This window comes from Schistocerca serialis, chromosome 3 (assembly GCF_023864345.2).
Source record: "Schistocerca serialis cubense isolate TAMUIC-IGC-003099 chromosome 3, iqSchSeri2.2, whole genome shotgun sequence".
NCBI classification, from domain to species: domain Eukaryota; kingdom Metazoa; phylum Arthropoda; class Insecta; order Orthoptera; family Acrididae; genus Schistocerca; species Schistocerca serialis.
The window spans coordinates 307,656,163-307,683,903 of NC_064640.1; the positions used below are offsets into that span (position 1 = coordinate 307,656,163).

The window sequence follows — 27,741 nt, forward strand, 5'->3', positions numbered from 1 at the left end:
CTTTGAAATAACACCAGAGTTTAACTGCTAAGCAGGAATTCAATGGTATACTTAGTGACTTGTAGAGTCATCTTCTAATTACCACATTAGATTGCTGGTGTATTATTGGATTCCCACGTCCGCCCCCCAGTAGCTGAGTGGTCAGCATGACAGAATGTCAATCCTAAGGGCCCGGGTTCAATTCCCGGCTGGGGCGGAGATTTTCTCCGCTCAGGGACTGGGTGTTGTGTTGTCCTAATCATCATCATTTCATCCCCATCAACGCGCAGGTTGCCGAAGTGGCGTCAACTCGAAAGACCTGCACCAGGCGAACGGTCTACCTGACGGGAGGCCCTAGCCACATGACATTTCATTTCATTTCATTGGATTCCCACATCTCTTGGGCCATGGCAATGTCTTTCAGCCCCATCATTAACTAAGAAGTTGAACACTATCAATAATTCAATCTATATCACCAAAGCTTGGATTTCCCCCAAAGACACACTAGCAAAAAGCAGTCAGCAACTGCTGATTTATTGGTGGAATCGCTAATCGAACTACCTAGAATGCATATGTTATGGGATGGTAACTATTTTCTAGCTTCCCCAGTTTGAACTCCCTGGCCCAGTTCCCAAAACCTAGTCCACAAGCTGGTTTCCTGTGCCATATCAAGTGCTGAAGTGATGGTCTGCCATACTACAATTCACTTAAGAGATTGGATGCAGCTGTCTGTTTTCAACTGCACAGGCTCTGATGTGACATCATCCCTTCTGGAACTAGGAGTGCTATGTTGCTCACAGCAGCAGGTCAGTATTTTTCTTTGAAACTGCACGGAACATATTGTGCAAGCATAAAGTATGTGGTATTTATGAGAAGCCATTTTCTTAACAGCACTGTGACCGAGGGGCCTAACGTGTAGACTGGCAAACTTTCAACTCAGGTTCTATTTCTGGTGTTACCAACTTTTTTTTTATCCACTTTAGTTTTTCTTTGGAATGTTAAAACAATTAATTACAAAATTTAAATATATTTAAGCAGTTCAATTTATATCTTTGAAATTAGTATATTCTATTTAGCTATGATCACTATCCTTGTAAGTCAAAAGACTATAGGCTAGATGGTGATAAAATAGGCATATATGAGGAAATTTAGTATGAAAATGTTTTCTGTACATGATCTTCAAAGGAGCTCCTTTTCCAGCAGGTCTTTGGAGGAGAAAACTAGATTTAAAGAGTTAGGCAGATTTACTTTACATGTAAATCTAACAACTGAGGGACATGGGACAAGGCTCACCAATTTGGCATATGTAATGCTGAAGATTTCGAAACACTTGCAAAATATTTTCAACAGCATCTAGATTGTCCAGAACCAATCCATGAGCTCTAATACTCAAACCCTCATGAAAATGTAGAAGGTGGTTTACCCCCAACTATCAACGAAACTGAAGACATTATTGAAACCTTATAAAGCTGGAAAAGAATCTATTACAGAGCAACTTTTCATCTCTACCAAAAATAAAAAAAGAGCTAAAATTAATCTTTGAGAAAACCTGAAAACAGAAACAGTCCCACGAGAGTGGAAGGCGGCCCTCATACACCCACTACATAAGAAAAGCAATAAACAAGATATTAACAACCACAAAGGAATTTCTTTGCAACCAGTTGGATTTAACATATTTTCCAAGATTATACTAAACACTGTAGAGTAATTTAGGTGAATATCAAGGTTTTAGGAATGGAAGATCATGTTCTGAAAAAATATTTAATCTGAAGTCAATTATTTGCCAAAGATGACTGATTTTAAAAGATGTTTGTTGATTTCCAAAAGGCCATCAATTCTGTGGACAAACTACAGATAAAATAAAACCCCTTTCAAGTTCATAGAATATTTCGCCTGAGTGGTCCACAGCAAAAGGTGAAATGCTCTCTAAAAATTTACGTGTAGAGTATGAGGGATTTCTAAGGAGCCATTCTTACAATGGTGTCATGGCCGAGTGGTCTAATGCAGAGACTGACAATTTGTCGATGCAGATTTGAATCCCATAGTTAACATCCTTTTTTTTAAATTTATTTTATTCCCCACAGTGTTTAACTATTAATTAAAGATTTAAAATATATTTACACAGTTCAATTTATATACATAAAATAAATTTATTTGATTTAGTTATGATGAGTACCTTTGCAAGTCAAAAGGCTATAAGCCCACCACATTGAAGCACACTGGTAAAATTTTGAATGATCTGCAACTGTCCTACCCATTAGAGGCTGCGTAGCATGTGAAAGCAGCCATGTCCTATACCAAGTCTGTTGCACACAATGCACAGCTTTTTATGTCAGTATGGCTACCGACCAGCTGGCCACCATGATGAATGGCTATGGCCAAACCATTTCCAAGAACAAATTTGATCACTTTGTGGCATAACATGCTCAATTTCAATAGTTGCTTCACAACCCAGGCCATCTGGATTGGTCCCTCCACCACCAGCTACATTGAACTGTGCAGATGGGAGTTATCCTTGCAATACATCCTTTGCTCCCATAATCATCCTGGTCTCAATCTCCGGTAAATCAATGTCCCCACACCCTCCACCCAACAGTTTCCCCTTCCTTGATCCTGTCACCCCCTCCTACTTCACGGCCCCACATCAACTTCAGTGCATACCACTCCCCATTGGCTCCAACAACCGTACATCATATACCAAGCACTTCTGCCTGCCATCCCTCCCTTCCACATTCCTAACCAGCAAACTAGCTGCCTTCCTCTGAGCCACTAGCCACCTCCCCCAATCCACCCCCCCCCCCCCTCCATGCCTCTGCCCACCCTACTCAACACAACCCTCATAACAACAACATAGTCCACCTGCAAAAAGCAGCACTGGCACCGTTCATTCAGCTGGCATCATGTAGGGTCATAGTGCACGTTTTTATCTTCTAGCTCGAAGGATTACTCTGAAAGCTAGTATGTTTTCTTTCTTTCTGAGTGTACCTATCGACAACTCAATGCTTCTGATTTTTGGTGAGTGGTCTTCTTTAACTCAAAAGTATTTCCATTCTACCAGAACTTTCCTAACATAAATATATTAAAGCAGAACTGGACATGCAGACAAAACCATATAACTGTTGTTGTTGTTGTGGTCTTCAGTCCTGAGACTGGTTTGATGCAGCTCTCCATGCTACTCTATCCTGTGCAAGCTTCTTCATCTCCCAGTACCTACAGCAACGTACATCCTTCTGAATCTGTTTAGTGTATTCATCTCTTGGTCTCCCTCTACGATTTTTACCCTCCACGCTGCCCTCCAATGCTAAATTTGTGATCCGCTGATGCCTCAGAACATGTCCTACCAACCGATCCCTTCTTCTAGTCAAGTTGTGCCAAAAACTTCTCTTCTCCCCAATCCTATTCAATACCTCCTCATTAGTTACGTGATCTACCCACCTTATCTTCAGCATTCTTCTGTAGCACCACATTTCGAAAGCTTCTATTCTCTTCTTGTCCAAACTGGTTATCGTCCATGTTTCACTTCCATACATGGCTACACTCCATACAAATACTTTCAGAAACGACTTCCTGACACTTAAATCTATACTCGATGTTAACAAATTTCTCTTCTTCAGAAACGATTTCCTTGCCATTGCCAGTCTACATTTTATATCCTCTCTACTTCGACCATCATCAGTTATTTTACTCCCTAAATAGCAAAACTCCTTTACTACTTTAAGTGTCTCATTTCCTAATCTAATCCCCTCAGCATCACCCGATTTAATTTGACTACATTCCATCATACTCGTTTTGCTTTTGTTGATGTTCATCTTATATCCTCCTTTCAAGACACTGTCCATTCCGTTCAACTGCTCTTCCAAGTCCTTTGCTGTATCTGACAGAATTACAACGTCATCGGCGAACCTCAAAGTTTTTATTTCTTCTCCATGGATTTTAATACCTACTCCGAATTTTTCTTTTGTTTCTTTTACTGCTTGCTCAATATACAGATTGAATAACATCGGGGAGAGGCTACAACCCTGTCTCACTCCTTTCCCAACCACTGCTTCCCTTTCATGCCCCTCGACTCTTATAACTGCCATCTGGTTTCTGTACAAATTGTAAATAGCCTTTCGCTCCCTGTATTTTACCCCTGCCACCTTCAGAATTTGAAAGAGAGTATTCCAGTTAACGTTGTCAACTATGATGCGGATAACTGTAGTTGTGTTCTTCACTGACTAAAAAAAGGACGAAACATGCACTTAGACATGTTAAAATAACCTACGCAGTGATTTGGGCAGGGCTCCAAACACCACATAAAACCTTTTTTAAAACACACCAGCAGCTGTTGCACTATTGTTTTTTATTTTAAAAATCATGACCCATTCCAGTCCCAGATAGACTTAATAACAAACACACACACACACACACACACACACACACACACACACACACACACACACACACACACACACACACAAATTTCGAGCTTTCGCAACCCAAGGTCACTTCATCAGGAAAAAGGAAAGGAGAGGGAAAGACAAAAGGATATGGGTTTTAAGGGAAAGGGTAAGGAGTCATTCCAATCCCGGGAGCGGAAAGACTTACCTTGGGGGGAAAAAGGGACAGGTATACACTCGCGCACACACACAGACATATCAATCCGCACATATACAGACACAAGGAGACATGTGTATTACATTTCCTTTTATTTTGTCAAATTTAAAAACAAACTTGGTTTCGCGAATAGCCAGGAAGGATATTTGCTTCAACACTGTGTTAAAACATTCAAGTCTGCCACATTAAGCTCTGGAAGTTGTTCCTTTGCTATAAACCTGAGCACTTGCTGCCCTTCTGTGATTACATACATTCATTCTGCTCATGCACTGATAAGAAGATTAAAGACCTTACATTAGAGGTTTAACTGGAACTTATGTGCACCTCACACCATGAGGAGCTATCAGCAGATTCTTAAAGGTGAATTCGAGAGCCTCAGCACAGAGGCTGGGTATCTTAACACACTCCCCTGATGGACACCACTCTCCTGGATATGCAGGTCTGAGAGTATATGACCAACTCTGAACCTAAAATACTGCCCCAAGAGGACTGAGCACACTATAATGAAAAGACAACTTTGGAACCCTCATTCATACAGTTTTCAGATGATGATGTATCTCCATCTAGCGTAATACGCCTTTTCAGCATCCAAAATAGTCCTATCAAGCACTGCCTTAAAAAAAAAAAAAACCCCTCTTGTATTGCTGACTCTGGGAGTATTAGACTGTCAAGTGTAGAGTGGTACCTATGGAAATTGCACTGATAGCAACTGAGAAAATTTATGGTTTCTAGAGTCATACTAAGCTGTTGTTGGTTATTAGTTCAAATTTCTTCCATACACAGCAGTTAATTGCTATACTGTGTTAGTTACTATACACCACACACTGGCATAAGAACCTGGGCAGCTGGAAATGCTGTTACTAACTTTCATGTGCGAGATGCAGCCATTAGTAGTACCTGAAAGCCATAGTTTCCAACAACAATGGGAAAAATGCATCGCATGATTTGTTGTGGTAGGTGCAGCATGACGCAGCCATGCCAAGCCCACCTCAACTGTCAGCGTTTTTCTCTTGCCACACAGACTACAAGGGCTGGTGCAATTCCTCCCAAGTTTCAGTAGCCAAATCATAATTACTTCCCTCTGAGAATCAGAGTATTGTTCTTCAATACAGATTCTATTAACAAGTGTGAGGGGTGTAGTGTTTTGTCTCAACTTTCAAATATTTCAACATGTAGCAGTGTGCTTCATCTGGCTCTGGCGTTGTATTGAGAGCCATGTATAGTGGATCCTCCAACTTCTTCATACAAAAGAGGCAGTTGTACTCTTGTGTTACTGGAGCTAAAGCCCAAATGTGTACTCAAATAATTCCCATCTGCACTGAGTGTGTTACCTTGCCTGGCATTTGATGTAATTTGTTTGAAGCTTTTGAAATTATCTGGGCTACAGCTTCCTGTGTAGTGATTAGACCACCACTGTACTGCATGGCCACTGCAGTGTCTGCACTACGTTTCCCTTGGATCCTTCTTATTGGCTCATATAAAGTGGGTGACTGTGTGAAATGGCTAACAGACTGTAAATATTCTAATGATGACTGCTTTTTATTCTCTCCAATAATGTGCTGAGCTTTTACTCTGGGAATGCGAAAGGCAGCAAGCTTGTCAGCAAATGGTGTACAGTCAAAGTTTCACAATGCCACCTGCCTGTCCCTGATGGCTACATAGCACTCCTGCCTCCATGTATGAACTTTGGAGATTCGTGATAAAGACTAAAAGAACTATAGCCCCAAATTGTATGCAGTAAATTAAATTCTGTGACTTAGTATAATGGCTTGCAGATGTAGCCTATGTGCTGTGGAGCTATTAGGAAGCTTACTAAAGCATTAGTTGGGTCTCTGTCAGACAACACATGCAGTTGAGAATTATGACAATGCTACATCAAAAAGAGGAAGGAAGAGAACATAGGCACCCCATGCATGAAGCAGCGTTTCACTTCTAAGAGGATGTACTGAAAAATTTGCTGCAACCCATATGCTTCGACTAGTGATAAACAGTATGGTATAATAACAATAATGTCGTGTGACGAGGGCCTCCCGTCGGGTAGACCACTCATCTGGTGCAAGTCTTTAGATTTGACGCCATTTCGGCAACTTGCATGTCGATGGGGATGAAATGATGATGATTAGGACAACACAACACCCAGTCCCTGAGCGGAGAACATCTCTGACCCAGCTGGGAATCGAACCTGGGCCCTTAGGATTGACAGTCCATCGCGCTGACCACTCAGCTACTGGGGGCAGACAACAGTATGGTGGATATGACACATTTTATGAAGTATTGGGACTACATGGGAATCTGTAGGTTTTGGGTTGCCATGTTCTTTCTATTAGGCCTAATAGCGTCAAACATTTTAAAAACTTGAAAATATCAGACCACAGTGCGAAACTATTTGTTTCAATGTTCAGTATTTAATGCACAATGTTGCAACCTAATAAAAATTGTGATTTGACATTTGTTGTCGTAACCAACTCAAAACCTACGTGTAGGACTACACTACCAATCTGTCTGCCACCACAATCTCCAGTTTCAAAAGAGTGCTTGCTGTCATAACATGTCTATTGGCTTCAAAAAATCTCTACCAAACTATGACATTCATATCCATCTTAGACCTCAGACAATACAACAGAGCTTTTTTAAGGACATCATACTCACCTTAGGGCCATTTTTAAGTGGTACTGCAGTATTACTCAAAAATGGCCTGAAGTCCAAAACTGGAACAGTTATATAAATAAATTTCTACAGTCAACAGTGAATATGATGTCCTTTAAAAAATTCTACATGACTGAACCCTAACCGTGAGAAGTTAATCACTACAGAGTCGACCACAAAAACCTCCATTTCGCATTACTGATCAAAGCAGAATGGCAGGACTGCAATCTACAATACACCAGGCCTGGGACATTAACTGGTGATGTGATTTTCCATGTGAAATACCTGCCTGGCGATTGTAAAAACTTGAACATTAAGTAGTAGTAATGATAACATGATCAGACAGCAAGAGCTCTTCAGTCCTACCACACCACAAATCTTTAACAGTGTCTATGGCCAACATCACTGGGTTTTCCTAGGAAGACAATCTGTCTGTTGTCCAGTGGAGTATAGTCTCTGGCTGACAACATGTAGGTCCCACATTTGGTTCTAACCTTCTGCCACTGTTTAAGAGTTCAAGAAGGCAGAAATAGAAGCCTGTATTAACACTTTTTTAATTAGTCCAATATCTCTCTCTCTCTCTCTCTCTCTCCCCCTCCTACCCCCTTCCAGACAAAACAACTGCACACCCAGTAATAATACAGACTGCTAGTCATGGAAAATAACGCTGTTATTTACAGATAATAGACGACGCACAAATCAAACACCACAGTGATATACACGGCTGATTTGTTCTCATACGACAGAGTGACTACCGCAAATAAGACCATCTAGTAAATCATTCGTCTCTGTTCGGTACAAAGAATTTAAAATTATTTTGATCAAACAAAAGCTATCATCCTTTTCGTAACTTACACAACAGTTTTCTTACGAACGTGTATAGAACTTGCACGATTACTTACGTTAAGCGCTCCAATTGTTAGATATACAGAAACCAAGTACAAAATAACTCCAGTGTTTTAACTATTGGGTAGTGCTTGCTGCAACAACTCCAAACCCAATGTGCGTAAACAAAAACACAGCACAAAATTACAACACTGTGGACATTCATATGTTTTGTTAGCCAACATTCAAATTCAGCAACACAACTTCTGACAAAAGAAATGAATCTCGATGCAGCAGAAGGAAATCATGTTAGCCAACAGTACAACCAGGAAAGACGATCTTAATTTGATACTAGTATGGGATGTTCTCTGTGGCAACGCAAGATGATAAGGATTTCGAGTGTGAACCGGTATCTTACGCTATGATACTATCGGAAAAACATGCGGCAATGTTGTGGTGGGCTTCCAACTGGTTGATGTTTCGCAGCTGATTACTGACAGGTAGCACATGCTTACAGTGACTCATGAGTGCCGGATATAGTAGTGTAAAGGGCTTTATGTTGTTATTGGCTGTCTCTGTTTATTAATTACAGTAATCTCGGCGTTTGGAAGCTTGTTTTATATTTCAAGGTAAATGTCATCTCGCTGTAATAATATTTGTTAGATAATATGTAAATTTAGGCCTACCGAGCTTGTGTTATAGCGCCACTTGTACCTACTGTACAGTTTATGTGGCTGCTGCTTTTGATACTGTAAGATTAGATACGGAGATCTGACAGAAGGGACTCGGTCCTGCATCATCATGTCAACAACGACTTACTGTCAAGGCATTGCCCCTCTTTACTTTTCGTAACAGTATAACCAAGCGAATACACAAGCTCTGCGTTTTTGAAGATAGTGAACCTACATACGTTGTGTTTCGAAATTCTTCTAGTGATGGATCCTAGTATTTGTTATTAGGAAGAACAGCTGTTGGTATAAAGTCAAAGAACGAATATGCTGTACATGTTAGTCCCCCCAAATCTGAACGCATAAGTCAAAAATTCCCACCATTTAAGGCCATACCAAAGTGTGAGCGATTTCGAGTGGGGGGGGGGGACTGCAGGTGATACTTTTTAAGGCACCAATGTTACATGCAACTTTTAGTTTGTACACTATGATTATACACCATCAACCACAGTGTATCACAGAAGAAAATTACCTGCTAGCCATCGAAGTTTTTCCTCATTAATTGCTTTATTTTGTCGTACGTTTAGTGATCTTGACAGCCACTAAATTTGTAAACAGAGGTAGTTGTAGCCAGAGAGAGAGAGAGAGAGAGAGAGAGAGAGAGAGAGAGAGACTAGAAAAGAAAATATATTGAACTATCAAATGATAGCCATGAAATTTTGACTGTGTTTTGGGCAGCTACTGGTATCTGCTTTTTCATTTTTTGTTTTCTTAATTCAAGAGAGACTGTTGGTGTGAGTAATTATAATTATTTCACAAGAGAACATAAAATTCATCCTCCCATCCTCACCGTAATGTCCAACTTTTATGTTAGAACATATAAATATTGGCCTCAGAATTGCATGCTGTTCTTTGATCCCACCAGATACTACACTAGTGGTAGCAGACAGCTACATTATTGGGGTACATTTTCTAAAGCACTCAGGTACTATAAGAAATGGAACTTTCAATGCATGAGACTCAGTTGGTTGTTGAATATCAATTTTTTTTACACTATTGAAGTTCTAAATCTGCACTACCAAACAGGAAATGTAAACATATAGTGGGGTATGGTTTACCATTTAGATTTATTGTATTTTTCACTAAAATAATTTTCCATAGAATAATAGATATTTAATTCAAATTGAGATTGTTTTAAAGACTTGTGTTTGGGAAGAGTTACGTAATGTCTCCCATACCCTCTTCTCCTTTCGATTTTCCATAATTTGTGTTATGTATGTATGTAATATTTGGCAAAATACCCTGACAAGATTTCTCAGTTGTGTAATACAAATTTTGTGATTTAACTTGTAATATGTTTTTATGACAAAAAGTGCAGTAAATATTGTCTGAACATAGACATCGGTGTGCACTGAATATCAATCTGTGACTACAACAAAGATTTTATGTAGTGCTGCTATAACAATCTACTCTTGCTGTGTTCATGACATTTCTATACCTCTGAATGGCTGTAATAACAATCTACTCTTGCTGTGTTCATGATACATACCTCTAAATGGCTGGTAGTCATTCTGATAAGAGGAATCTTACTATCAAGTTATTTGTAAATTTAACTCACTATTGTAACCACTGAAATAACCTTACGTACGCTCTCAATCCATGTTGTTTCCTTTTGTTTCCGCGTCCCCTTCTGGAAGCATCACTGTTTTGTTCAGACAGTATCTGTGTATAACATAGGAAACTTTTCACATAGACCTACTGTATTTTGGCAATATACATTCTGCAAATGAATTAGTAGCAGTTTAGCTCTTTGGGCCAGCACAAACTACTAGTATAAAAGTAACATTTTTGTGCATCTTTGTTAACAGAGTGACATCCTTTCAGTGAGGAAGTAATTGCAGTGTGAGGTATAATGAGGAAAGTTTTGTTTGCATTATCTGTTAAAGAAACTCTTAACACTCCGTCATCAAAGTCATGGCCTTTAAATTTTAAAGTTCATTAATCTCAGGAATGTCTTCTGATTTTGTATAGATACGTGGCATAAGGGCCATGGCCAGTCAGATGATGTATCAATCCACTTGATGAACCCTCATTTTTAATCTCTCCATGAAGTTAGGGAGAAATTCACATGTTCTCCTGCCAGAGCCTGTAGTGTCTCATTCACTTTGCCACAGTTGTTGAGTTTTTCAAACTGGTCTCAGTTCCAAGCAACCTTCGTACTTCCATTTGATTGCCTTTCTTTAAACAGTAAAAGGCTTCCCTTTTCCTAATTTCCAAGTCCAGTGGGCATGTTCCTAGAATTACTAACAATGCATCATTCTGGGAAGTGCAGTAGGCCCCCGTTAATTTTAGTAGCATACCTCGTTGAACTCTTCTTACTATTGTGGCTGGCTTCACTAGTGCAGTCTGAGTCCAGACACTCGCACCATATCCTACAGCTGATACTAATATAGATTGGTGGTAAACTGTAATTGTTCTCAAAGGAAGCCAAAATCGTCTATTTGCAATGGTTATAATTTTATTCATTTCATTGGTACCTTCCCTGCCTGTATCTTCTACATGATGTGCAAAGTTACGACATTCGTCGAGAAATACCCCTAGATATCCCATTACTGCACTACTTCTAATCGTTATATCATTTAATTCTGTTTTAACTTTTCTTATTAGCTTCCCTTTCAGCCAGAGGTACATTGTTTTGTGAGGTGCTAGTGACAACTTAACACTTAGACACCACCCTTCGAGTTTGTGTAGAGCCGGATTACATTTGTCTTCTATAATTCTTCTGAAGTCACCACTTGCAATGAGCAGCACGTCATCTGCAAATGCCACCAGACCGCTTGTGTTACCGCTGTCATGTAACTTCTGTAGTATGGGCTCCAGTGCTGCATCCCGAAACTCTGGACCACACACTGATCCCTGCAGACAGAGTTTTGTTATTGTCTTTATTATTTTCTTTCCTGGACATGTTAAAGAAGCATGTCGCCTGTGCCAGTAATCTCTTGGGCAATTATACAGTGCTTCTGGACATTCCAAATCCCTATGGTCACCATAGGTTATCGAAAGTGCCAGTCATCACCTCTAGATCGTACATAGAATGAGTATATGTCACTAGCGAATCACCTTATTAATTGTGTCTTCAGTTGACTTGCCTCTTCTAAACCCGTACTGGTGAGGATTCGTCCTGTGTAGCAGTCTGTGATATTGTAATCTTATGCATAATAGTTTTTCAAATATCTTGCCAAGAACGTTCAAAAGGCAAATTGGTCTGTAGGATTTGGGTATCAGTGGATCTTTATCTTGCCCTTTACTAATTATTACCACTTCAGCGTTCTTCCACACCGCAGGGACCCTTCCTTGCAAGAGACACCCAATGACCAAGATCGCACAAGTAACTATCTAATTGGTCGCATAAGGCTTGCATTACTTCGGCAGTTAGTCCATCCGGTCCTGGAGATTTTTTCTTTTGCAGTCTTAAAATTATATGCCTAATTTCTTCTTATGCAAAGGGGTACACAGGTTTACTGTTCCTATATTCTTCCCATAACATGTCCTGTAACCTACGAAGATCATCTGTCTTGCCTTCTTCTCCATACTCAAGAAGTAGGTTTCCCATTAGCAGGGCAACTGACTGTTCCCAGCATTCTCTTACCATCCCATCATTCCTTCTGAGAGTGGATAAGACTGATGGTGACCACATTTTCTTACAGACTATTTTGTATGGTACACCCCCAGGGATCGGTTCCTAAGTTAGCCTCCATGAATTGCTTCCATCGTTCCATTATGTTTTCCGCAAATCTTCCTTAAAATGTTGTTTAAAATATCTGTATCTACGCAACCTTCGAATTCCTTTTTCTTGAGTCATGCTGCTCTGGTATAGCTTCCTGGCTCTTCTTGTGTTACATCCTGATTTTTATAGTTCCTCGGTCCAGATGCAAGGTACTCCTTTAGAGTGACCTCTGCTGATAGGTATTGATGCCTCCATTTCCCTATGTATAGCCACTGTCAGTTCTTGCACTTTAACATCTACATTATCACCCAGTGATTGAGTTCCTGGACTCTGAAACACTCTTCTTAATTTTTCCCTGTTAGCATCCTTGATCTTATATTCGAGCCTTATGCATATGTTTTTTGTGTCATCTTGGATTTCCCTTCCGGTGATAGTATAAGGTATGTTATTGTGGTCACTCACAACCTTCCAGTCTCTCACACTGTGCATTGCTGCCGTATTTGCTAAAGTGACATCAGTACTTGATGTTGCTCTGACCCTTCCTTTGTAGGTTGGCAGATTGTGAGGCGCATTCAATACCGATAGGTTGAGTTCCACAATGGCTTCTTCTAGTTGTCTTCCACAGTCATCAGTCAGGCGGGTATGCCACAATACTGACTTTGCATTTGTACCAATGGAACACCCAAAGGGCTTAGTTCGTCATTTTTTTTGTCATTAGTCATCTGGCTGGTTTGATGCGGCACGCCATGAATTCCTCTCCTGTGCTAGCCTCTTCATCTCAGAGTAGCACTTGCAACCTATGTCCTATGTGACTAATATCCTTAAGTCTTAGCAGATACTCAGCTATCTCATGACTAAACTGAAAATACAGTTAACAGTTCCTCACAGATTACGTGTTCTGAACAGTATTGTGATATTTTTGTCACTGTAATGGCCTTGTTAAGTACTATTATTGCTGCCATAGGATACTGCCCTTGTGTGACTATCTGGGCAGTTATTGGCATACTGGTGATCTGTACTGCCTTCGTATATGGTTCTTGGAGGCACTCTTCTAGCCTCGTGCAATACGCTGAAACTTCTCATGGCATTAAACTTCTCCTATTTTTATCTCCATTAGGGGTGATAGGTTTATATTCAACACACTTGGTCTACTCGCCTTTAATCAAATGTTGTATTACCATGTGTCATCACAAAGTGCTTGTACAAAGTATCTAAAGAGAATGATTCATTTCCTCTGACAGAAACCTGCTGCAGTAGCTTCTCCAGTTTTTCAACTTCTGTTGGCAGGTTGTTTACTCTGAGGTGGATTCTATCCACAAAATCAGGTACAGGAAAAGTAATATACTCCCCTTCTGGATGCTTATATCTTACTAGATATCTTAACACTGTAGTAAGCGTCGTTGGCTCTTCCACTCTAGTGAGTTGCATAATGCTCTCTATGCATTCATAAATCTGTCACGGATCTGTTCTGATCTGTATGTTACTGTTTACTTCTTTGTAGAAGGTGTTTGTTTCCTGCATGAGCTGGCTCTGAGTCTCCCATTGTTTTTGTTGCAGATTCACTTCCTACACTGGCAAACCTTCTTTTGCTTCTGTAGGTAGCACAGTTTATTCCTCAGGCTGTGTGTTGTCACATTCTACATACAACTGCCCAGTTTGTGTCACCAAATCCTGTTCGCTTATATGTCACTCCCAAATCCGTCTCTGATCTTGCTTCTGTTATACCACATAGTTCTGAATTTTCACCAAAAACTTTTCTCCTGCTTTTTCATAGGTGCAGGATGCTCTACTTCAGTCTGTGTTGCATGCTCTGTTCTATGGTACTTACTGCTCACTTTTTGCAATAAATTCCTTGCTCTTCTGACACCACCTCCTCGATGGTGACATGTTTCTTACATAGCTGGCACTTGGTGTCATTACAGTCCTCATTGCTTTCTACTGTTATGAAAAACCTACCCATAATCAATTTTTAAAATCTGCCTTGTTAGGAGCGTTTGATATATGTGACATTTGTTTTTGTTCCCAGTGCATTTTTTACACCGATATTTACATGGCGCACACACACTGCTGCATGTTTGATTTTATTACAGTCTTTTGTAATATGACCTCTTTCCCCACAGTGTCCACAACTTACTACTTGTTTATCGCAATGTCTTGCCAAATGACCTAGGTCTAGGTCTTGGCATGGAATGCAGTGCCTCAGTACCAGATAGTCTCTCACTGAAACCGAATGAAACCCAAGATATACTTTTTGTCACTTCATGAGAGCTGTTCTAACCTCGAGGCTCACTTCAGTAACTTGATGGACCACTTTTCTTCTCTTTGGTGCTGTCGTCAATTGTACAGTAAAGCCGCCTCTGAAGCTTTCCTTAGTCAGTTCATCTTCAAGGTTCTGCATATACAGTGTGTATACGACCTGGGACAACCAGGAGATACGGGAAAAACCCGGGAATTTTCTCATCCGAGAAAAAACTGGGAAAAACCCGGGAATTTTTTAGAATTCCGGGAATTTTTCATTGTTTTAGTTTTTAGTTAAATTTTTTTTACTTTGACTGGTAAGAACCAATACTCTAACAAAGACTATTAGTGTATCTCGCAACTGCAGAATAATACTGCAGCAATAAAAAACGAACAAGAGGGAAAAAAACGAAAATAAAACTTAAGTTGCAAAGGAAATGCACCATATACAACAACAAAACACAGTGCTCATATAAGTGTCTGCCAACAGCAAAATGTGCCAAAGGCTTTAGGAAGACTATGCAATGTTTCACAACAACAAATTGCCTCCGATGAGTGTGACTTCACAACTTTTTACAATAGATTCGTTTGAGTGGTTGCGAGCGAGCTTCTGCGCATGTGCAGTTGAGTCATGTACGACTAGTACCTTCTCCCACTTCTGGCTACAGAAGTGTGGCAGCTAGCTACACTGTTGTTGTTATGGTCTTCAGTCCTGAGACTGGTTTGATGCAGCTCTCCATGCTACCCTATCCTGTGCAAGCTTCTTCATCTTCCAGTACCTACTGCAACGTACATCCTTCTGAATCTGCTTAGTGTATTCATCTCTTGGTCTCCCTCTACGATTTTTACCCTCCACGCTGCCCTCCAATGCTAAATTTGTGATCCCTCGATGCCTCAGAACATGTCCTACCAACCGATCCCTTCTTCTTGTCAAGTTGTGCCACAAACTCCTCTTCTCCCCAATTCTATCCAATACCTCCTCATTAGTGATGTGATCTACCCATCTAATCTACAGCATTCTTCTCTAGCATGACATTTCGAAAGCTTCTATTCTCTTCTTGTCTAAGCTATTTATCATCGACGTTTCACTTCCATACATGGCTACACTCCATACAAATACTTTCAGAAATGACTTCCTGACACTTAAATCTATACTCGATGTTAACAAATTTCTCTTCTTCAGAAACGCTTTCCTTGCCATTGCCAGTCTACATTTTATATCCTCTCTACTTCGACCATCATAATTTATTTTGCTCCCCAAATAGCAAAACTCCTTTACTACTTAAGTGTCTCATTTCCTAATCTAATTCCCTGAGCATCACCCGACTTAATTCGACTACATTCCATTATCCTCGTTTTGCTTTTGTTGATGTTCATATTATATCCTCCTTTCAAGACACTGCCCATTCCGTTCAACTGCTCTTCCAAGTCCTTTGCTGTCTCTGACAGAATTACAATGTCATCGGCGAACCTCAAAGTTCTTGTTTCTTCTCCAAGGATTTTAATACCTACTCTGAATTTTTCTCTGCTTGCTCAATATACAGATTGAATAACATCGGGGAGAGGCTACAACCCTGTCTCACTCCTTTCCCAACCACTGCTTCCCTTTCATGTCCCTCGACTCTTATAACTGCCAGCTGGTTTCTGTACAAACTGTAAATATCCTTTCCCTCCCTAAGAGTTTGACAGAGCACTGAAAGACCTGAGTCGAAACAAGGCCCCGGGAGTAGACAACATTCCATTAGAACTACTGACGGCCTTGAGAGAGCCAGTCATGACAAAACTCTACCATCTGGTGAGCAAGATGTATGAGACAGACGAAATACCCTCAGATTTCAAGAAGAATATAATAATTCCAATACCAAAGAAAGCAGGTGTTGGCAGATGTGAAAATTACCAAACTATCAGTTTAATAAGTCACAGCTGCAAAATACTAACCCGAATTCTTTACAGACGAATGGAAAAACTGGTAGAAGCCGACGTCGGGGAAGATCAGTTTAGATTCCGTAGAAATGTTGGAACTCGTGAGGCAATACTGACCTTACGACTTATCTTAGAAGAAAGATTAAGGAAAGGCAAACCTACGTTTCTAGCATTTGTGGACTTAGAGAAAGCTTTTGACAATGTTGACTGGAATACTCTCTAGCTACACTACTGGCCATTAAAATTGCTACACCATGAAGATGACGTGCTACAGACGCGAAATTTAACCGACAGGAAGAAGATGTGATATGCAAATGATTAGTTTTTCAGAGCATTCACACAAGGTTGGCGCTGGTGGCGACACCTACAACGTGCTGACATGAGGAAAGTTTCCAACCGATTTCTCATACACAAACAGCAGTTGACCGGCGTTGCCTGGTGAAACGTTGTTGTGATGCCTCGTGTAAGGAGGAAAAATGCGTACCATCGTTTCCGACTTTGATAATTGCCTATCGCCTATCACAATTGCAGTTTATCGTATCGCGACATTGGTGCTCGCGTTGGTAGAGATCCGATGACTGTTGGCAGAATATGGAATCCGTGGGTTCAGGAGGGTAATATGGAACGCCCTGGTGGATCCCAACGGCCTCTTATTACTAGCAGTCGAGATGACAGGCATCTTATCCGCATGGCTGTAACGGATTGTGCAGCCACGTCCCTATCCTTGAGTCAACAGATGGGGACGTTTGTAAGACAACAACCATATGCACGAACAGTTCGACGACGTTTGTAGCAGCATGGACTGTCAGCTCGGAGAACATGGCTGTGGTTACCCTTGACGCTGCATCACAGACAGGAGCGTCTGCGATGGTGTACTCAACGGCGAACCTGGATGCACGAATGGCAAAACGTCATTTTTTCGGATGAATCCAGGTTCTGTTTGCAGTGTCATGATGCTCGCATCCGTGTTTGGCGACATCGCGGTGAACGCACATTGGAAGCGAGTATTCGTCATCGCCATACTGGCGTATCACCCGGCGTGATGGATAGGGGTGCCATTGGTTACACGTCTCAGTCACCTCTTGTTCGCAGTGACGGCACTTTGAACAGTGGACGTTACATTTCAGATGTGTTACGACCCGTGACTCTACCTTTCATTTGATCCCTGCGAATCCCTACATTTCAGCAGGATAATGCACAACCGCATGTTGCAGGTTCTGTACGGGCCTTTCTGGATACAGAAAATGTTCGACTGCTGCCCTGGCCAGCACATTCTCCAGATCTCTCACCAATTGAAAACGTCTGGTCAATGGTGGCCGAGCAACTGGCTCGTCACAATACGCCAGTCACTACTCTTGATGAACTGTGGTATCTTGTTGAAGCTGCATGGGCAGCTGTACCTTTACACGGCATCCAAGCTCTGTTTGACTCAATGCCCAGGCGTATCAAGGCCGTTATTGCGGCCGGAGGTGGTTGTTCTGGGTATTGATTTCTCAGGATCTATGCACCCAAATTGCGTGAAAAATCACATGTCAGTTCTAGTATAATATGTTTGTCCAATGAATACCCATTTATCATCTGCATTTCTTCTTGGTGTAGCAATTTTAATGGCCAGTAGTGTAAATAAGCAATAGCAGCAAGTAGCCAGATGCTATCCGGAAAAATTTTACTGGTGCGCCTAAGCTGCCAGATTCACGTGTACACATTCTAAGTTGATTTCTGAAAGAATAGCAAGTTGATTTTTGAATGCGTGCGTAGTGTATGTGATGTCTCTGCCAGCGGAATCCCCGTCACATTTAGAAATAAACTTTCCTGCAGACAAAAGGGGACGGGTCTATACGAGCTGAGCGGAATAAAGCCGATCGGGTGAATGCCAATCGCTGTTTATGTGGTTGACTGGGTTTGCAAATAGTCAGCGTTGTTATAACTACTAGCGAATTCCATAGATTCAGACTACCAGAGTGGAAATGAACGACTAACAGGAATAACAGGCAACAAATATTGCGTATTGTCTCCTCCGTGTATCCGAGAAAATGAAATTTTGACGGAAAATTTTTGACCAGACCGCTGCACCACCCAAGGGCCAGTTATACAGTCCCCGGATAACAGCCGCTAAAGTTCTATTCTGGGAGTAGCGAGGAAACCGCGTTGTACGAACACTTAATAACGGCTAACCGGAGGATAAATGCGGGATAGCCAAATCAGATAAAAATTTCATACTACTACTTTTCGATCTCATGCTTCAGGAGCGAGAGAGTTTGAATGAAATGTGAAACTATTTCCTAACATAAAACTTTTTCTTGTAGTAGGCCTAATAGGCATTTGATATTGGTACTTCGTGAATTATATTCTGTCGTGTCATAAAAATGAGAATTTGTGCTAAAACAGTCTCGTTTATTTGGTATGTGTAACAATTGCTGCAATATTAGACAGGCCTATTTCGTTTTATCTAGCAGTGACAAAATACACGTAATCAGATCGAGAAACCACACCAGTCTTGGGTACAATTTGTATAACAGCTTTTCTAATAATAGACAACGACATTTGGTTTCTTCATGTAGCAAAACGTTGACGAACTTTGATGAGGTAATAGATTCGTTCCCAGAAAGGAAAGTACGCTATATAAAGCTGTAGCAATATTAGAGAGAAAAAAAGGTAGGGCCTAAGGACTGAAGAAATGTGTACTGTCTTGCTTGTTTCTTGTCTTTACTCGTTTTATGTATCCTCTATTTAATTTTATATCACACAAAACAGCACTGTATTAGCTAATAGGCAGTAAAGACAGCAAATTTTCTGAAGAGTTCTTTTCTGTCGGTTAAAAATAACCCCATCCAGTATTAATTGCGAGATTTTTTAAAATAGGGGCAGGATGTCAGACTGGCCGACTGGGAGCAGGAGAGGCACCACAGGACAATGTAATTTCCATTGTCGTGAATATAGTTTGATGACATCCATTACAAAATATTATGTCTCTTGAATTCCACAGAGCGAAATCAGAGACGTGCGATGGAAGAATGTTGTATGAAGAGTCGTGGCACTGCACTTTGGCACACTTAAGACCAAATGACACCGAGCGAGGTGGCGCAGTGGTTCGACACATGGACTCGCATTCGGGAGGACGACGGTTCAATCCCGCGTCCGGCCATCCTGATTTAGGTTTTCCGTGATTTCCCTAAATCACTCCAGGCAAATGCCAGGATGGTTCCTCTGAAAGGGCATGGCCGACTTCCTTCCCCATCCTTCTCTAATCCGATGAGACCGATGACCACGCTGTCTGGTCTCCTTCCCCAAAACCAACCAACCAACCAACCAACCAACCAAATGACGTGTTACGTTTCCTTGAACATCTATGTATTACGTATCAGACTCTTCAGAAAGATGTGCGCTACAAAATGAAGATATTTTTGAAACGTCAGTTTTTTGAATTTTTGGCGTCCTACCACAAACGCTCGAGGGAGGGGGAGCGCCACTATCTAATATTGCCCCAGTTCCGAAAAAATCGTAGATCAGTCTGAGTTGTAGTGGGGAGGTGGTAGTCTCCAAGTGACCCGTGTTTACGTTAAGTGATTTTGCTGTTTCCTCTTCGTGTATTGCTCTCACGTCAAATAAAAACAAAATGGATTTCTGTGACCAGGAGCTATCAAGTGAATTAAAATACATTCACATAATTACGGAAGGCCAAAATATGTAATTATGTTCAGATTTTATTTTATTTCCACCTTTCTGACAGTCAAGCGTTAATCACCTTGCAGAACAGTGAAGTTATTTTTGTCGGTCTGTTAAAGAAATTTGACTTTTATTACTCTTTTCTGCTGAGGCAGTCAATTTATTTGAAACGAAGTGTTTAGTTCCACAGTATTGGCTAGTTTCAATTGTGCGCACCATTTCAAGTTCACGTTTACATCTTCTAGCACATACGGCATTATGCCTTTATAAAGAACCAAACATGAGGTAATACAGTACTGGTACTCCAAGAAAATTTACATATGAATCTGGGCACATGAATGTGCACTTTAAGCCGAATGATACATTTTAGTATAGTTCACAAAATTCCCATGCTCTTGGAGTATCCTCTAATGTCTTCTTTCTTTTATGAAATAATGTAACATCTTTTAATGTTTTACGCATACGAACGTACAGGTTTCCTGCGTCATCGTAGCTGCGCAAGCGCGGCTGCGCCTGCTATCTGGCGCTCTCTGGCAACTGCTGAAACGAATCTATTTCCAACAGGTCGCGGGAAAATATTCAGAACGGTTGTTTGGAAAGCGTTACTTTGAAAGTAAATTTCCTTTTACCCTAGATGAACTCTGTGCGCGAATGTCCGATGAATTTCTTAAAACACAGAGCGTTTGACTCTCATTTAAAAATCAAATCTTTGAGGACGACCATTTAGAATATTTTCGAGCCCAGAAGATCAGACATTTATGTCGATGTTAAAAATTTTACTGGCACATTTGTGAGATGTATCTTAAAGTGTAACACGTGCAAAAAAAGATCAACATTATGTGTGAAAGCTTAGCTTCTTTTGCAGCTTATTAATCTGATAGTCCAGTATTATACGTAAAAGCGTTTCATTTCTTGTAGCAACATTATGTATATTAATTTAAACCATTACCTTTTCCTGTTCGTGTGTGATGTTATTGGCTGACTACATCACATGTCCTATGCCCTGAATACCCACTGTCATTGGCTGGCGAGATCGCTTGACATGAGCTACGACTGGCTTACAGAAACACATTGCAATCTCGATTTCAATCCTTCGGAAAGCAACATGCGGTGTTTGGTGGAATTCGAATTTATACCTTCGTAATACGAAACGTGCAGTGTACATGTTGCTGCACTTCAGACATCTTTCCAAAACGTGTTTTTTCCCCTGAATTTAGTTTTCTAAAGTGCCGGGAAATTCTACGCCGGTGTATAAAACCACAACCATTGAAAGGATTGATAAGTTTTACAGTTCTGAGGAAAAGTATACTGTTACTTAACACGGAAAAAGTGTATTTTCATCCGGGAGAAAGTGTATTTTTAACCGGGAAACCCGGGAAAATCAGGGAATTTTTTTTTTTCCTTGTCCATGTATACATCCTGCTGTTAGTGCCTTGCCATCTGCATCCTCTGGGATGTTGTACAGTATCATTAAAGGGCTCATTTTCTTAGGCTGTTCACAAATCAGTGTCTCTTGCACCTCTGTTGTTCATTATCTTTTCCGTGTCACTTTATGTAGCAGTTTCCACGATGACTACATTATTGTCTTGCTTGATTTTACATATAGAAATTTTTTCATAGGTAGGGTTTATTAAGGTCGTTAGTTTTTGTTGCGCTACTTTTGCCTCTTCATTTGTTCTTGACTCTATGAACAATATATTTTGTTGCATTGTTTGCGCTGCCGCTATTTTAGCTGCAGGAGCTGTTTTGTTGCGTCTCTACTAGGTGGTGTTGTTAGCCCTGCACCTGCATAGGTTTTCGCTGGTCTTTGTGAATTTTCCCTATAGCTTTCGTTTCCTTTTTGTAATTGGTTTTTCCCTATGAACTAAGCTATTAAAAACCTATTCTAATAGGTAGTTTTAGTGCCTTGACTAATGTTAGCTATGTTGGCCAGATCATCAGTTTAAAAATTGAAATGTATAGTATCTTGTTGTGCTTACATTAGCTTACTGGGTATTGTGTCCACATGTGATAAGGGAGCAAAATTACACGATTTTTTAAAAGAGTGCATATTGCCCCCCCCCCTCCCTCCCCCCTCACAATTCAATGGGCCCATTGTGACCTCAACTGGCTATAGTGATGCAATACAATTTTTAAATATTATTTGACACTGCACTACAGTTTCATAGAAATTGTTGTATATCATGTATAATTCTTCCCTTGAGTGTACATGCTCCAGTCACATTAATGCGACCACCACCTGTGTTTGATGTCAACATGCAGTAACCCCTCATAGATGGCAGGTGAAGTGGAAGATTTATAAAGCGCATCAGGGGGACACGGAACACAGTGCAGTCATTGCCTTAATGTGGAAATGGAGCGATTTACCTGACATCCAAAAGGCCATGAACATTGGCTTTTGTGTCAAGGGTCGAATCATTTCTGAAATGGCTAAGTTTGTAAACTGTTCATGTCTCATCGTGGTTAAAGTACACAGCGCATGGCAAAATTACACTATCTGAAACTGGCACCAAGGCAACTGTGGTGCAATGCAGGCTAGAGATGTTAGGGGAGAAGACAGCTGTGGAGATGTTTATGGGCAAATATACATGAAACTGTTGAGCAACTGACCGCCCGATGAACCAGGGGGCTACCAACAGTTTCTCCTCAATGACCGCCAAGTGAATGTTACTTCGTGTGGGCCTCTGCAGCAGACACCTAGTTCATTTACCTATGCTGACTGCTGTTCATTGGCAACGAAAGCTGGAATTTGCATGCCAGTACCACAACTTGGGTGCCCACTGAGTGGTGACAGGTGGTCTTTGAATATGAATCACTTTTTATGCTCCATTACACTGAAAGCAAACACCCTGTAACAATCATCAGATGGGTCTAGACTGGAGAGGATGGAGCGTTATGGTTTGGGAAAGCTTTTGTGGCATCTCCTGTGTGATGGTGTCATTCTGAAATGCACAGTGGATCAGCACAAATATGCATCTATCCTTGGGGACCATGTTCTCCTTGGCACGATGGCATCTACCAGCAGGACAGTGCAACATGTAACACAGCTTGCAGTGTACATGTGTGGTTCGAAGAGCACCAGGATAAGTTTCCCCATACTATCCTGATCACCAAACTCCCTGAATTTAATCCCAATTGAGAATCTGTGGCTCCTCATCCAAGAAAGCTAGCGCAACTGACCACAGCACTGGAGTCATCATGCCTCCACATCCCTTCCTGCATCTCCCGCAGTGGTCTGTGTTGCAGAAGGTGGTTTTTCAGGCTTTTGACAGGTGGTTACATTATTGTGACTGGGCAGTGTATAACACTATGTCTATAAACTTCTTTGAAGACTTAAAATATTAAATTTAGTATAGAAAGTAATATAACCCATCTGTCCAAACATTTTCAAGACTGGATTAATGAAAAATAGACAAAAGTTAAGATGGTGGTTTTAATGCTTCAGGTGTTTACGTAGTCTCCTTGCACTTGACCCCCTCCCTCCCCCCTCTCCCCAGGGGCTCACGGTTCTTTTGAGAGTTTGTGTGTAGAGCACACGGGGCCCCGAGCTAGTGCTGCCCATTCTTCCATCCTGGGCTGCATTTCCTTCACCGTGCCCCATCCTCATTCCTTCCCCACTGCCCCCTCCTTCCCCTCTCTCGGTGTTCTGATTTATGTTGACCTGGCTGTCTACCTTGTTCCCTGTATTCCTTGCAATTTTGTTCCTCTTTGCTGTTCTCACTTCTAATTTTGTGTCTTTAGTGCGAGCTATTTGGGGAAGAACTTCCTCCCTATCATCTATGGCATGGATTCCTCTCCCCCCTCTCCCTTCCCCACTGTAGCCCCCTTCCACCCTGCTGGGTCACCAGCACATGTAGCCAGTCCATGTGGTGGGGCTGTTATGTACGCATCTGGCTGAGCCCCCTGACAACACGGGGAGTACATTACTGGTACCTGAGCTGTTGCCTTCCCATGTATGCCAAGGAGTGGTTGCTTGTCATGCTGGAGCATTGGAACTCCTGGCAACAGCTGCTGTATCAGTGCTGCCAAGTGGCACCCATGGGGAGAGCCCCTGATTGGAGTGGGTGGTATCAGGGTGGACACTTGGTGCGTGAAGCATATCAAGCTGCAAAAATCCAGCCATTCTCAAATGGCTGTGTCTTGGAGTTGTAAAGGTTCAATGAATGTTGCTTTGTATGACCCTGCAACCTTCTCTTCCCTCTCTACACTCTGGGAGAAAGGCCAGGCTCTCTGACTTTGGATGAAACACTTTCCACGCCATCTGGTCTGTACTAGGACAGATGGGGACACATTCACCACCACAAAACCATTGTTTTTTGTGGATAATATTAAGGCCAAGTTTGGCGAAGTGGAATCTCTCAGTAAGATGCGGTTGGGCTCCCTGTTGATCATAGTTTCTTCTGCTGCCCACTCTGCAGTTCTTCATGCTTGTGATCAGCTTGGCAGTGTCCCAGTGCCTTTTCCCCTCACCAGTCTCTGAATATGATCCAGGGACAGATTTTTCATAGCGCTCTCGTCCCGCTAACTGAGGAGGAACTGTAGGTTAATCTGGAGCGATGCAGCATTCATTTAGTTCGACATGTGCAGAAGGATTGTAAAGACAACCACACTGATACTGGCGCCTTTATTCTGGCTTTTGAGGGAGAAACGATCCCAGAGAAGGTCGAGGTGGTGTGTTACTGATGTCGTGAAGCCTTATGTCCCGCCACTTATGAGGTGCTTTCGGTGCTTGGGTTTTGGGCGTATGTCTTCCCACTCTACAGTGGACTCTCTGTATGGTGACTGGACACCAACTCCATGAGGTAAGCCCCTGTATTCTGCCACCTTTGTGTGTAAATGGATGTGACCGCCACTCTCCACACTCACCAGATTGCCCATCTGACAAGACAGAAAAGAAAATCCAAGAGTAGAAGTCCCTGGATTGTCTATCTTTTGCTGAAGCTCACCAATATATAACCAACACCACACGGTGATGAATTCTTCTACTTTTGCCCTATTACATCCTTTCCCCCTCCTACCTCTTCCTTACCTGAGCACCATTCCCCTCTACCCTCCCCCTTCTCCTCCCCTACAGTTCCGACTCCCTCCCCTCCAGGTGGTGCTCCCCCTCCTGAGCTGAAGAAATGCCCCTTCTTTGGCACCCGCCAGTGATGCCTCCCCCCCCCCCCCCCCCCCCTGCAGGTCCGGGGGTTAGAGTAGGCCCACGGTATTCCTGCCTGTCGTAAGAGGCAACTAAAAGGAGTCTCTCACGTTTCGGCCTTTATGTGATGGTCTCCTGTAGGGTTTGACCTCCATACTTCCAAATTTTTCTGAAGAGCGAGCCAATTGGGGAAGGGCGCCTGACGAGGTCCATCATGTCCATCGTGCATTGAGATCTTTAGCCTGCTTTCTCGGCATCACATTGCAGTCCCGCTCACTCTCCGTCTCTTGGGCAAGGATACATTCCTGGCTGCAGTTTCTGCCATCCACTATGCTGTGTTGCTTTTTGCGCTGATGACGACCATGGACTTATTTGCACCTGGTATCCAGCACGGTAGTCAGTCCATTGTGGTGGGGTCGCCATGTACCCTGTTGGTTGTAGCCCCCTGACATAGCTCCCTGACAACACAGGGATCGCTCTGATCATGTCTGTGCCATTAACTCCCCACGTATGCCAAGGAGTAGATGCCTATCTCCCTGGGGTATCAGGACTCCTGGCAATGGCCATCCTGCCAGGTGGCCTTGCTGCGGCTGGGTGGTGTCCGCAGGGAACGCCGGCCATACCATGGGAGGAACGAGAGGCTAAGAATTGCAGCGAAGCTTATTCGCCCCACTACCTAGTATGTATGAGAGCTGATGGGGGAGCGTTTGTGTCCATAAAGCCTCAGTTCTTCGTAGTGCATTTAGAGGACAAGTTTTGGGAGGTGGAGGGCTTGTCCAAAATGCACTCTGGGTCAGTTTTGATAAAAACAGCATCCTCTGCCCAGTCACGGACATTACTCACTTGTGACAAGTTTTGGGATGTTTCAGTTACCATCACTCCCCATAAGAGTTTAAATATGGTCCAGGGTATTATATTCCACAGGGACCTTCTTTTGCAGTCTGATGACGAGCTGCGTGCCAGTTTAGAGTGGTGAGGTGTTCATTTTGCCCAGCACTTTCATTGGGGTCTGAGGGATAATCAAGTTGCCACCGGTGCCTTCATCTTGGCGTTCAAGGGTGATACATTGCCTGAGAAGGTCAAGATGATGGTCTACTGCTGTGACGTGAAGCCCTATATCCCTCCCCCGATGTGGTGCTTTAAGTACTGGAAGTTCAGCCGTATGTCTTCCTGCTGTACTTCCAGCATCACATTTTGAGATTGCAGACGCCCATCACATCCCAGTACTCAATGTGCCCTGCCTCCCATCTGTGTCAACTGCAGAAAGCATCATTCACCTTGCTCGCCAGACTGCAGGTTATTACAGAAAGAGCGGAAAATCATGGAATATAGGACCCTGGATCGACTGACCTACACTGAGGCTAAGAGGAAATATGAACTACTGCATCCTGTGCGAATGACTTCCTTTTATGCTGCCGCCATGACAACAGTGATAGCCCCATCAGTTCAGCGAATTCCAGTCGGCTCCCCGAGGCATAAGACTACACCTGCCTCCTTGACCGTGGGGGGCACTACTCTCCCTGTTGCTCCTGTGCCACCTACTTCGGGAGCAACACCTCCCCCCCCCCCCCCCCCCCCCCCCCCCCAACCCAACTCATCAGGGACCAGGGACATCCGTCCCCACTCCCCACTTCTAAGCCGGAGAAGCGTCCAACTTCTTCGGCTCGTCTTGCTCGGTAGGGGTCACTTGGGTTCCTCCATTCCCAGGTTTCCACCAGTGGGAAGGATGACAAGTAGCTGGTCGTAGGGCTTCACGATCCTCCTCAGTCCCAGAGACTGAATCAATCAAGCCCTCTCAGCCAGTGAAACCCTAGTAGCAGTGAGAAAAGTCCAAGAAGAAGACCTCTAAGACCAAGGAACTTGCGGTGGTGCCCACCCCATGGCAACCTACAAGCTCTGCGTCTGAGGATGGGGTGGAGATTCTGGCGTCTGCTGAGGACCTAGATCTCGCCGGACCCTTAGACACCATGGAAGTCGATCGCATGGGTACTCAATTGGTGGCAGCAGGTGATCCAGCGGTGTAAAATGCCTCCTCGGTCCCTTCACACCATTTTCGGCCGCAGACAGTGTCATCATCCAGTGGAATTGCAGTGGTTTTTCCACCACCTTGCTGAGCTCCAACAACTTCTCAGCCTTCACCATTTCTTATGCATTGCTCTCCAGGAAACTTGGTTTCCGGCGATGTGAACCCCCACTCTCTGTGGCTATCGGGGTTATTATATGAATCAGGCAGCTTATGAGGGGGTATCTGGTGGATTCTGTGTCTACGTCCTTAACTCTCTTTACAGCGAGTGTGTCCCTCTTCAAACACCTTTAGAGGCTGTTGCTGTTCG

At 42.5% G+C, this 27,741-nt stretch overlaps 1 protein-coding gene across 4 annotated transcripts in view; it reads left to right on the top strand.

Moving 5' to 3' along the window:
- Positions 1 to 8,387: 8,387 nt before the first annotated feature.
- LOC126470102 (oxysterol-binding protein-related protein 11-like) overlaps positions 8,388 to 27,741 on the top strand; it is a 197,960-nt gene continuing 178,606 nt past the window's right edge. Inside the window, exons 1-2 of one of the 4 annotated variants that reach the window (XM_050097675.1) lie at positions 8,388 to 8,546; positions 8,639 to 8,675. The gene's annotated coding sequence lies outside the window, so the exon portion shown is untranslated. Of the gene's footprint in view, positions 8,547 to 8,587; positions 8,676 to 27,741 lie in introns of those variants that run through there. The other 3 variants (XM_050097676.1, XM_050097674.1, XM_050097677.1) reach the window with 3 other exon arrangements.